Source organism: Adiantum capillus-veneris, chromosome 2, assembly GCF_014529385.1.
Source record: "Adiantum capillus-veneris isolate H3 chromosome 2, ASM1452938v2, whole genome shotgun sequence".
NCBI classification, from domain to species: Eukaryota; Viridiplantae; Streptophyta; class Polypodiopsida; order Polypodiales; family Pteridaceae; genus Adiantum; species Adiantum capillus-veneris.
Window position 1 is genome coordinate 179,615,583 of NC_140932.1, and position 11,509 is coordinate 179,627,091.

Genomic DNA, 11,509 nt, shown 5'->3' on the forward strand with positions numbered 1-11,509 from the left:
GATCCATGAAGGGATCAAGATCAAAAGATGTGATTTAATTAAGAAACTCTTCTAATTGTTTGGTAAAAACAAGGAACTTTGGAAAGGCTAGGAACCTAAATGGGCTACTCCACAATTGTCCTCATCAACCGAAACTTTGCTCTGCTTCTCAGATTATTGATTTAAAGAAAAGAATGTAGAATAGATTATTTTTGTAAGCCTTTCCCATAAGATAAAGAAAAATAAGAATTGAAAATTGTGTCAAGGCTCCGCTTCCACATGTAGCGGAGGAGATAGGATACCCAAGTCCACGAGGTTAGGGATATGTCTGGAGAAGTATACGTGATTGCTTGAGCTATAACTAGATAATTTGAATAATACTAAAGAAAAAAGTAAGTAAAATATTCTAAAAAAAGAAAAAGATGGGAACGACCTGATAAATGCACACTTTACAAGGGTATGCAATAATTTGCATGCTGCTTTCAAAAGCTGGAAATGTATTCTTGGTTTGACATGATTGGAATATTATTTTCTAGTATCATAGTACTACCTTGGGAAGGTGCATTTATCAAATAGTTCGATGGGTGGGTGGATTCCGAAGGGTTAATTTGTCAGTCAAAAAGTTGAACCCAATTTTATGTTGTCCATTTAATTAAGTCAAAAATGGGATAAGGGATTTTGATCTACAGAGAGGGAATCAAACTTGGGAACGAGGGCTTTGTGTAGATATTGAATACACTCATCTAGGAGAACGCTCTAATGGTTGTGCTTGACCATAACCGAGAAAAAGTGTCAGTGACCTTGAACCAAGGGTGAACTAGAGAAAACCCACCAGCTGACCCTGGAAAGTTGAGTTCCCATTTAGTTTGATGACTTTGATTGGAAATTTCAAAGCAATAAGAAAATATATTTCGGCGTTAACGGTTTTGTAAGAGAAAATTGAATGTTATCACCCCCTTGAGCTGGCATCAAAGAGCGGGAGGTGTCCTGTCTTTGTGTCGGTCTCAAGCTGGAGAGATGTCAGGAATAGTGGTGTATCCATTTGAAGATGGTGTAGTCGATGGTCCCTGGCGTGGCCCTCACAAGTGGTATCAGAGCGTAGTTTCTATCCTCAACAAGATAAAGATTTTAGTAGATCTTTTGTAGAAAGAGAGTTAGGTATGGACAGTAATTGGCATGTAACTCACAAGAATGATAAGCTCTTAAAAACATTGTGTAAGAGCAAGCAGAAATAGAAAATGGCCAAGAACTCTCTAAAAGGAGAAATTCTTGGAATTGTAAAAAGAGGAAAAGGAAGTAACTTCTTTAGAAAAGAGACGAAAACCATGCTAGAATATTTTGTCCACCTCATCTTTCTTGCAAAAGGGGCTGTTTCTTTTCAAAATCAAAATGGTGAACAAGTTTTAGTGTCACGTAGAGCAAGAGAAGCTCCCTTGAAATTAATCAGACGAATGAGCTTTGGTAATAAATTTTTGTAACAGCATTCAAACTTAATAAGTGTCAAAGTCGACAATGCAGAAGCGTAGAGACCAAGGGGAGTGAGCACGAGAGAGAGAGAGAGAGAGAGAGAGAGAGAGAGAGAGAGAGAGAGAGAATCCAGGCGAGTAGGACTCGGGCCAAGGGCCGGGGCCCAGCTGCTAAAGGCGGATAGGGAGATCCTATTCAGTGGCCAAGGTCTATATAATGGGGGCTTGGACGGAGAATCTTCATTACGCAGTTCTTGGGTCTTACATTGGTATCAGAGAAAGGTGGAGAGGAAGGAGAAGAACGAGCTATGGAGGAGAGGGGAAAAGCTTGCATGTTTTGCATGTTATCTCTCTCTCTCTCTCTCTCTCTCTCTCTCTCTCTCTCTCTCTCTCTCTCTCTCTCTCTCTCTCTCTCTCTCTCTCTCTCTCTCTCTCTCTCTCTCTCTCTCTCTCTCTCTCTCTCTCTCTCTCTCTCTCTCTCTCTCTCTCTCTCTCAGGTCAAGCCATCATGGTGTGGTGAAGAAGTGGACTGCCGTGGGCAGGAGCCCTTAGCACTCAAGGACGGGAACGAGGTCAAGGATCGGCATGCAGGGCCGCGGGAGCGACTGCCTGCACACAAAGGGGACCAGTGGCTGACCCGCACCGAATTAGCTTTGCTTGGCGTCGTTGAGTTCACGGGAGGGAGAGGAGCGAGGTTCATCTCTGTGGCCTTGGCCCTCAATGTCGAGATCGCCCCCCTACTGTTTTTGACATGGCGCAGAATATCGCCATGGACATCCGCAGTGTAAGGTTCATTTTTTTTTTCTTTTATTCTTGCTCTTTCACAGGTGGGTGCCCAAGGGACCCCACACAAAGGGTGTCTCCCAAGAGGTCGTCCCCTCGCAGTGCCACGAGCAAGGTGGCATGCATGATTGAGGACATGGAAGGATAGACGTCCCCGGGCTGTTTCGCCCCGACAGACATGCCGGCCCGACCGCCAGCATGCTTGGCTCAATAAGGAGTCACAAACAGTCGGCCAAGGGCTGTTTTGAGCTCACCATTGTGAATCCATATGAGCTTAAGCATGCTCAGGCTATGAGCCTTGTGTTTTCCGCTTGATCGCACCGGTCTATTGCTGGTTCGCCCTGTGAGGAGTGCGGTCCATTATCTGTATCACCTTTGCATCGCATGTACCAAGCTACAATTGACATGTTATCAAGGAACGCTCTGTCTACGTCGACATCAATTCGACGATTGTATCCGATACCATCGGCTATCCAAGGGATAAAGTATTCAAGGATTCAAGCGGCGTTGGTATCTGTTGAAACTCCTTTGGCATGTTGCAAGTCATTTTGAACAATCTGGCAAAAAGTTGGGTATTTCCGTTAAAGGTTGTTTTGGAATCATTTGCTTTGGGTTAGGGTTCCAACTTGTGCACGGATTGCCGCCCAAGGAGTAGGTTGTACTTTATAGAGCAAGGCTTAATTGTCAGTACAGCACGGCTCTATCGACTTTCATCACTCCCATTGCTTGGCATGAAGGATTGACTAACATGACTTATCATTCATGGATAGAATTCAATGCATATGCCTTCAGCATATGGGACACACTTCTTATTTGCAAATTTGTTTATTGCCTGCCATGTTGCATACATTGTTGGTTAACACCCACAAATTTGATTGCAAACTTGTATCAAGCATACGCTTGTCGGAGGTTTAATGGTAAGACTAACCAGAACTCATGGCATTTGGCAAGGCCTGTACCTAGACTTCATGAATAGTGCCAAATATTTTGGCATGACTGACTCTTTGCACGTCCGACAGAGCTCTCTCTCCCATGCCTCGGATAGCCAACATCAGCACACCTGATCAGCAAGGCCAGATGAGATATTGGACATGGTCGAATCAATTTTGCCAAGATATATGTGGGTCGATAGCAGCATTTGTTGGCTACGCATACTTATGTGAAGCACATCTTCCATTTATGCATTTTGCATTAAGACTTCCCAAGATTGGCATATGCTATGAGCATACAAGCTCGGGAGGGATTTGGCACTATGCTTGCAGGATCTTTCATTACGTACCAAACGGGCATGAATGCCATATGAGAGTGTATATGATACACGTAACAACTCTCTCTCACTCATTCGAATTGGCTATGAGTCGGATTCGAGCAAGTTTCTCCTTCAAAAGTTCAGGACATCTGCTTACAGTTGGAAGACCAGGTTAGTCTATGTTAAGATTTACTTGATTTTTCATGCTTATGCATTTTTGTTGGAAAGGATTGCCAGTTATGCAAGCAAAGAGCTTTGCTAGTTACACATGGTGCAAGGCTTCTAACTCGTTGCTAAGATACTGCCTCTTGACTGGGCATCAAGGTCATTGGTACACAAGTTTGGGGCACTGGCAAACATTGGGATATCACCTCACAGCATCCCTACCAGTACCGATTGTGCAAGGCACTTATGATTTTAACTTTTATGTTTGAGCCCGTCACTGTAGCCAAGGGCTTACAATTTTTCATGCAAGCCACGCTAGCCAGGTGGAATGAAATTCACTACCCTATGGATTATGCTTCCGCTATAACAACGGAAACTCTATCAAGGACAAGATAATTTATGGATTGTTTCACATGATTTTTGGTTGTTGTCACCGCACAACACCACTAAAACGAACCTAAATCTAGGACTTAATTCATCAGCAAAGTGCCATATTTAAGTCCTCCTCGTACAGTCACGACCCCTACAAGGTAGGTGCATCCGAATGTGATTTGAGTCTTTCTGCTACCTCTCTCGATGAAAGCGTCATATAGGCAGATTGTTGCATGCTTATAGGATAAGCTGCACTCTAGGCATAAGATGCATGAGAGCATGGAAACCAACTATACACATCATACTAGTTTATGAAAAATTCCTCAGCCCAGCGTGCTCTCCTTCTCTCTCTTTCTTATTTCTCTTGAAGAATAATGAAAACTTTCTAAGAAGCTTTTTATACATGCTTTGCTTGTGAGTCAGCTTGAGCCAAGGTGCTCTAACCCTCAGCTAGAAAGTGGCCAAGACGCCACCCAAATTAGTCTTCATCGGTTTGTCGATTAAACACTATTTGACATAAGGGCTATGAGCCACACAGGCTGGCTAAGAGCCATTGTCAGATCTAGGGTAAGACCCAGCTATTGGCATTCCTTGGGTGATTATTCTCCAGCTTGAACCAATTTACCTAGAGGAGTACCCATCGACGTTACAGGCCAAGCAAGAGTCTTGCCATTATTAATGTTCTGGGTGTCATTTTAGAACTACATGTTTTTCGTGCACAGGTTGAGTTCAGTTTTTGATGCACTTACACTCACCTCACCTGATCTATAGCACGGTGTATAGATGCAGCAAGAATTTCAGACAGCATGGCTGTCCACACAAACTAGGATTCCCGCCCTGCAGGTTTGAGGGGAAAGACGTTCTCCATCTACCAAGGGGTAGTAAATACATGTTGATGGTCAATTCTGAATACCTTCACACTTTTGTATTCGCACGGGGAAAGAAATTATTTATCTACCAAGGGGTAGTACATAAGTTCTTTCTAGCAGCTCACCAAGGGGTTTGGATTGCCAAGGCAACACCAGGGTTACAAGTTCAATTTCTTTATCTTCACTAATCTCTAATTTTAGTGATTAGCAGGTCAAAGAAATTTTGATATGGTATACTTACAGGTTGAGGGATATACCTGACTTTTGAGAAAGTATCAGGTAATTTTCCACCTCATTGTAAGTATATGTTTTTTTTTTTGTTTCTTTTCCTTTCCAATTATGTTTGATTAAGTTCTGTACAAGGGAATATGTTTGAACTAGAAGGGTTTCATCCAGCTTGCTCTTTAGCCACATGACAAGGTCATGTAAGAGCACAGCATTGTGAGGAAATAGTGTTATTTTCTCTCTTCCCTGTTCCTCAAGATACCGTGATGGGTTTGATTCTTGTTGAAACTGTTACAGACCTACATGGTATGCTACTGTTTGGCACATTGTTGTCACATGGGATACAATATGGTTTAAGAACTCAAGGAGTTTGGTTTAGCCAGTGTGGAGCAATGATAATGAGGGTCCCTCTCACTTGTGTCATGAAGTGTTCATAGTTACCTCCACACACAAGCACAATTTGTGCTTGATGGATGTCGCTTTCTCAACCATCCTTACTTGAGACATATTCCACATGTGGCAAATATGAGTCTCTGGGAGGACTGACACTGGCGCCTAATTTCTAATGTTGTGTCACAACGAAGTCCCTACGTGCTGGTCGCATCCGTTTATTAGACCATTTGGAGCACACCGTATCAAGAACAATTTCAGTCGCCAAAAATTGTCGGGTACTACGTACAGACTTTTTGTACAAGTGCTATGAAACCACTTTAACAGAGGGTCGTTTCTACATATAGCCAAGTATGCTACGTTCATGAGAATGTCTCATGGTTGGTACCTAGGTGTGACTGAGCTTTCACATTCTGTTACAACCCAACTCTTGTTGCAAGGCTTTCACGTATGTGTGTCTCGTCATGGAATTGCGGTTCGGATTTGTTTGTGTTTAATGCATGCACACTAGGTGTTATGGGCCCTAGTGTTTAACACAAATTTGTTTGAAGCAGCATGCAAATCCATGGACTTTCTTGTTTCTGCAATTTTTTGCACTTCAAGTGACCTTTTCAAGCAGATTTATGAGTCTATACTCTATGAGCTTACTCCACTCCAACCCGCTTTCAACCTAGTTGGTTGCCTCCACTCCATATCGAGTATATGGTTGGATACTCAATGGTTGAGTCATAGTTTATCGTTAGTCGTGGAAGATTGTCTGTAAGTGGTTGGGGGAAAGCACCTCACTCTTACTGCTGCTATTCATCCCGCGTTGGATGGGCAGCTTACAAGTATTTTTCTAGTGCTAAAGTATATGTTAAGGGCATGAGTTAACAGAAAGCATTTTGAATGGGCGATTCTCTACCTATTCTAGAATTTTCTTAGGTTTTCAGCTTTGAACACCTGTTGTGGTGGGGTTGGATATTGATTCAATAGTTTCATAAGTCAAGGACTTAGTAGGTGTGCTGACAAAGCATGTTGGCATGTAACCTTCATTAGGGGTGAACATGTAGTTCTATGTGTTCCAAAATGTTCAAAATTTGGAGACGAGGACACTCCCTATTCTATCCCTCAGTAGCTATGAGCTTTTCAAGATACTCATGCAAGTTGCAAATCTGGCTCACAACTTCATGGACAATTGTGCCAAGGTTTCCTTGCATTTTTCCAGTATCTTTAGAAAGTCTCAAAACTGGTTATGTCTTTAGACACCTTTTAGTTGTGGTTACTCCTTTAAAGTACTCAAGTGAGTTATAAATTGAGTTACCATTTAGATACACGTGGTTGCAAAAGGACAACAATGTTTAAAATCAAGATGTTGCTCTTGGTTTCATTGAACCTCCTCACTGCACCAATTATCGTTCATAAGGACAACTGGCCCACATATGCCAACGTCAATAAAGAAAACATGAATGTTCTTACAAAGATATTACCACTTGTTTTTTTGAGGACGAAAATGCTTCTCCAAGGGGGGAGTAATGTCATGCCAAGGGAAAACCTAGGCGAGTAGGACTTGGGCCAAGGGCCGGCTGCTAAAGGCCGATAGGGAGATTCTATTCAGTGGCCAAGGGCTATATAATGGGGGGTTGGGTGGAGAATCTTCATTACACAGATCTTGGGTCTTACAGAGAGAGTCTCCTCAACCAATCAACCTTGGCAATGGATAAGTGAATGTGTTTACAATGGAGGGAAGGGGTTGCTTATATAGCAAGCCTAGTAATTTGCCCTACCCAAGAATTTGACAAATAAGTAAAATAAACACCTAAAAGTGAAACTAAATAATGGGATCACATTGGGTAGTTCACTTGAGATGCCTAAACTTTAACACCCTCTTTGCAGCTCATAGTGGACATCAATAGTGATACCAAGTTAATGAAGAAGCTACCATGGACACCCCATTTGTGGCCACGAACTGGATACACCTCGGTTCTCCTCAAATTTGTACATGAAAGTAATGCCATCTTGAGCATCGATTGTCTTTGTAGAAACTTTGAACTGTAGACCATACTACATCCAATAATCCCCATTCGTGAACTATGAACACCTCACGTCCAAAATATAAAACTCCAAGATAATGTGATGCATGTGCATTGAACTCCGACCTATGAGTCCAAACACCAATAACTTAAATTCCAACACAAGGGTCCAAATTAATCATAGGGAACATTGCTTGCCCCTCTCTGCCACTCACAAGCCTCTCTCTGGTTGAAGCTAGTGGTGACATCTATCATTTGACTAGAAATTTGACATCGAGGCCACTGTGGCCACTGCCACAAAGGCCATGCCGATCTCCTATGTCAAATCTTCATTACCTTAATCTTTGTCCAGCTTGCCTTTGTCCTTGTCTTCTTGTGAGGTCCTACTTTTGCCTTTGGCTTCAAACTCTCAATCCAAACAAAGCATCGAATCACAATCATGATTGTGGTCGTACCTCCCGGGTACCGAGGCAGCTAATTGAGTACTAGTACTACCATCCATGTCCAACTGACCTTTGTGGTTGTCCGCTAACAAACTCCTCCATTTGCTTTGACTTCACAAACTCGAGCCAAACAAATTGTCGGGTTCCTTGAGAACTGTGCCAGTGCATAGGCCACTAAATGGATGGTTGACCATTCGTTATCCATAGCTTTTGGTTGTCTTTGGTTGATGTCATCACGAGTGCTCGACCAAGGGGAGGCCATTTGAAGTTGCAAAAAAAATAGGCTTCTCCCACTCCAATGGGCCGCACAAGCACCAAGCTTCAGATTCTCCAAGCCAATTCAATTCCATCGCAAAGGGAACTCCATACGCAATGGGCTTCGCACAATCTGCTATCCCTCTCTAAAATCCAAAACTTTGTCATTCATTAGGAAGGGAATGGGGTATAGAAGGGCCTATTTATTTGCCATGGGATTAAAAATGAGATTAAGGAATGAGCAAATGGGGGACTGTCATGTGGATTAGAGAAAATAATAAAAGTTGAACCTTTTTCCATAAAGTTGGGGTAAAAACCCACTCTTTCTCCCTTTAGAGGCTATTGAATCCCCCCTCCCTTCCTAAAAAGGGGTCTTTCAAAAAACGTGCTGACATTATCTCTCTCCTCTTTACTCTCTCTAAGGCATCTACATCTACTCTCTCTCCCCTTTAGCTATGAGACCTACATCTCCTTCTTCAAGACCACTTTTCCCTCCAAATACCTCTTGCAACAAAGGTTTGAAACCTCCCTTCTCCATTGATCACTCAGCCTTACCTTCACACCTCTATAGAAAATGTAGATCTACAACATTGAATACTCTTACGGTATCTTTATCAACACCTCCCTTCTCCATTTGTCACTCAGTCTCACCTTCACACCTCTATGGAAAGCTGTAGATCTGCAACACAACTTCTTTTGGAGTATCTTCATCAACACCTTCTTTGGTCCTTCTAGGTGTGAAGGTGAGGTTAATCACTCAACCTCACCTTCAAACCTCTATATGAAGATATAGATTTGAAGCAGTAGCTGCTTCTTGAGTATCTTCATCAACACCTTCCTCAATCCTTGTTCCTCATCTAGATCTGAAATGATCTCCCCTCACTCATCCACATCATTTTGAAGATTTGGCATAGGAGCATTGTTGGGTGATATTATTAGGCTTCTTCAGCTTATGTGTTGGTAAGAACAGTGAGCTTCACTCCTATTTCCAATGTTCTTATATCTTTGCTCACTCACCATGCTGCTAGTTTTTGTGTCCATCTTTAATGTAGAGATTCATAGCAGTGTCATTGTCTATCTTTGTATACATCTTAGCATTTCTCATTATGCCATACTAGTAAAAATTGTGTATATGAACTAATGTTCATTTTTGTCAAAGCATGTGTTGCATTGCTTTCATGGCTTCTTTAGGTGATCGTCAACGTGGGAGTTTTATTGACTCAATAAGTTGCACCAACGTGCAAGATGATAGCACTTCTTTGCTTGCTATCATGACTACAAACTATTTATGTGGGTCAAAATGCATCTAAGTTCATGCAATTTACACAGCAAACATATGGCTTCTCAGACACATCATTGGAATGGGAAGATCATGGGTTTCAAGAAAACTCAAGATGGCAAGCATCTAACAAAAGTTACAACATGTGTATATAGCTTCTCTATTTGTGCTTGACATGTCTTTGCCTCAACCTAGGTTTCTTCAAACTGTACATGTTCTACTTCTATTTAAATGTTTTGGATTGTACCATTTATGTTTTTACCTCTTAGGTTGCTTCAATATATGCATAATTTGGTGTGTTTTCCTTTCATATATTTTTCCATCTAATTTTGCAAAGTGGGAGTCAATGGAACCTTTTACATGCGGCTTCGAAGCTATTTATGTGGACCTTGGCAAGTTTTTATATGCAAAGTGTTTAACTTGAGAGCTTCCCTCACAAGAGAGATTCCTCTATGGCCACGCTTATGCCACATCAAATGCTCTACTATTGGTGAAAATTGGTATGCAGATACCATATTGCAAAGCAAGGCTTGTCAATGAAATTTCCATACAGAAGATGTGTTGGAATTAGGGTTGCAGGAAAACACACACAGCTTGGAGAAGACGAAGGAAGCTCAAGGCACACAATTCAGAGTGTTTTACTTAGTGTGCAATCGAAAGATAGATAGCCCTAGAATGATGGGCATATATACAATGCACGGGGGAAAAAACCTTCTAAAGAGGGAAAAAATGCCCTAGTGGTCCTAGTGTGTTCACATACATCACTATCACATGTATATGGTAGCAAATCCCCCTTGGGAGTGATGCGGTGAACAAGGGCTAGCACAAAGAGTAAAGGGAAGTGCCATGCCCTGAGGACAAGACCAGTCCAGAAAGGGGAGTAAGCCCAAAGCTTTTTAGAAAGCTTCGAACTTCTCACGAGACAATGCCTTTGTTAAAAGATCTGCAAGGTTGTTCTGTGTTGGCACATAATCCAAGATAGCCTCTCCTGTTGAGAGCCTCTCCCTGATATAGTGGTAATGCACCTCAATGTGCTTTATGAGAGCATGAAAAACCGGGTTCCTTGCTTTGACTGTCAGTGTAGAGAGTGTTGGTAGTGTCTTGTCCAGCACCCAAATTAGCCATAAGGCATCTGAGCCATACACACTCAACTGTAGCTGTGAAGACTACCCTGTACTCAGCCTCACAACTAGAAGTGGCCACAGTAGGTTGCTTCTTGCTCAACCATGATATACATGAACTGTCAAACATGAAACAAAAAGTGTCAAAACAACCAGCCCAATCTGAGTCCAAAAAAGCATGTAAGTCTAGTGGCAATGATCCCCCCTTGGGATAAAACAAACCAAGATGTAAAGTGCCACTCAAGCCTAGGTACATAAAGTGCATCAACAAGTGTGAAAGAACTGCCATTTGCAGCAGTAAGCACAATCTTTCCAATTTCGTAAATTGGATGAGAGGCATTGTTGGCACAAGTGACTGAATTTCCATATGGGACAGACTCGGTGAACAATTCACGATGTGAGGTAATGTGCTTTGTAGCACCACTATCAAAATACCACACATGTGAATCTGCAGCAACTGACATACATGCATCATGGATAGCAGGGTTGTAAGTGCACCCTACACTAGAAGCCCATTCTGCCTCAACATCAACATCAAAATCTCCTTTCACAAAAGACTCAACAATGGCTGCATTTGTAGTGGAACCAGCATTTACAGTGGAACCACCCTCTTTCTTCTTAGCCTCTTTTGCCTTCAATTTTGGACACTACTTGATCAAGTGATCATTAGCTTTACAATAATGGCAATGCATCTTCATTTTTCCCTTATCACCAGAACTTCCAGACGAAGTGCTGCCAGCAGAAGCAATAGGAACATGAGTTTTTCCACTTGCAGCAGAATCATAAGAAGTGGTTACATTGTTGTTCCCACCTTTTCTTTGAGTTGCAATAAAAGCATGTTCAACTGCACGCTGCCTAGTCCTGTTTTTTCTCAAAAGTGACTCTTGCAACAGCAATGTGC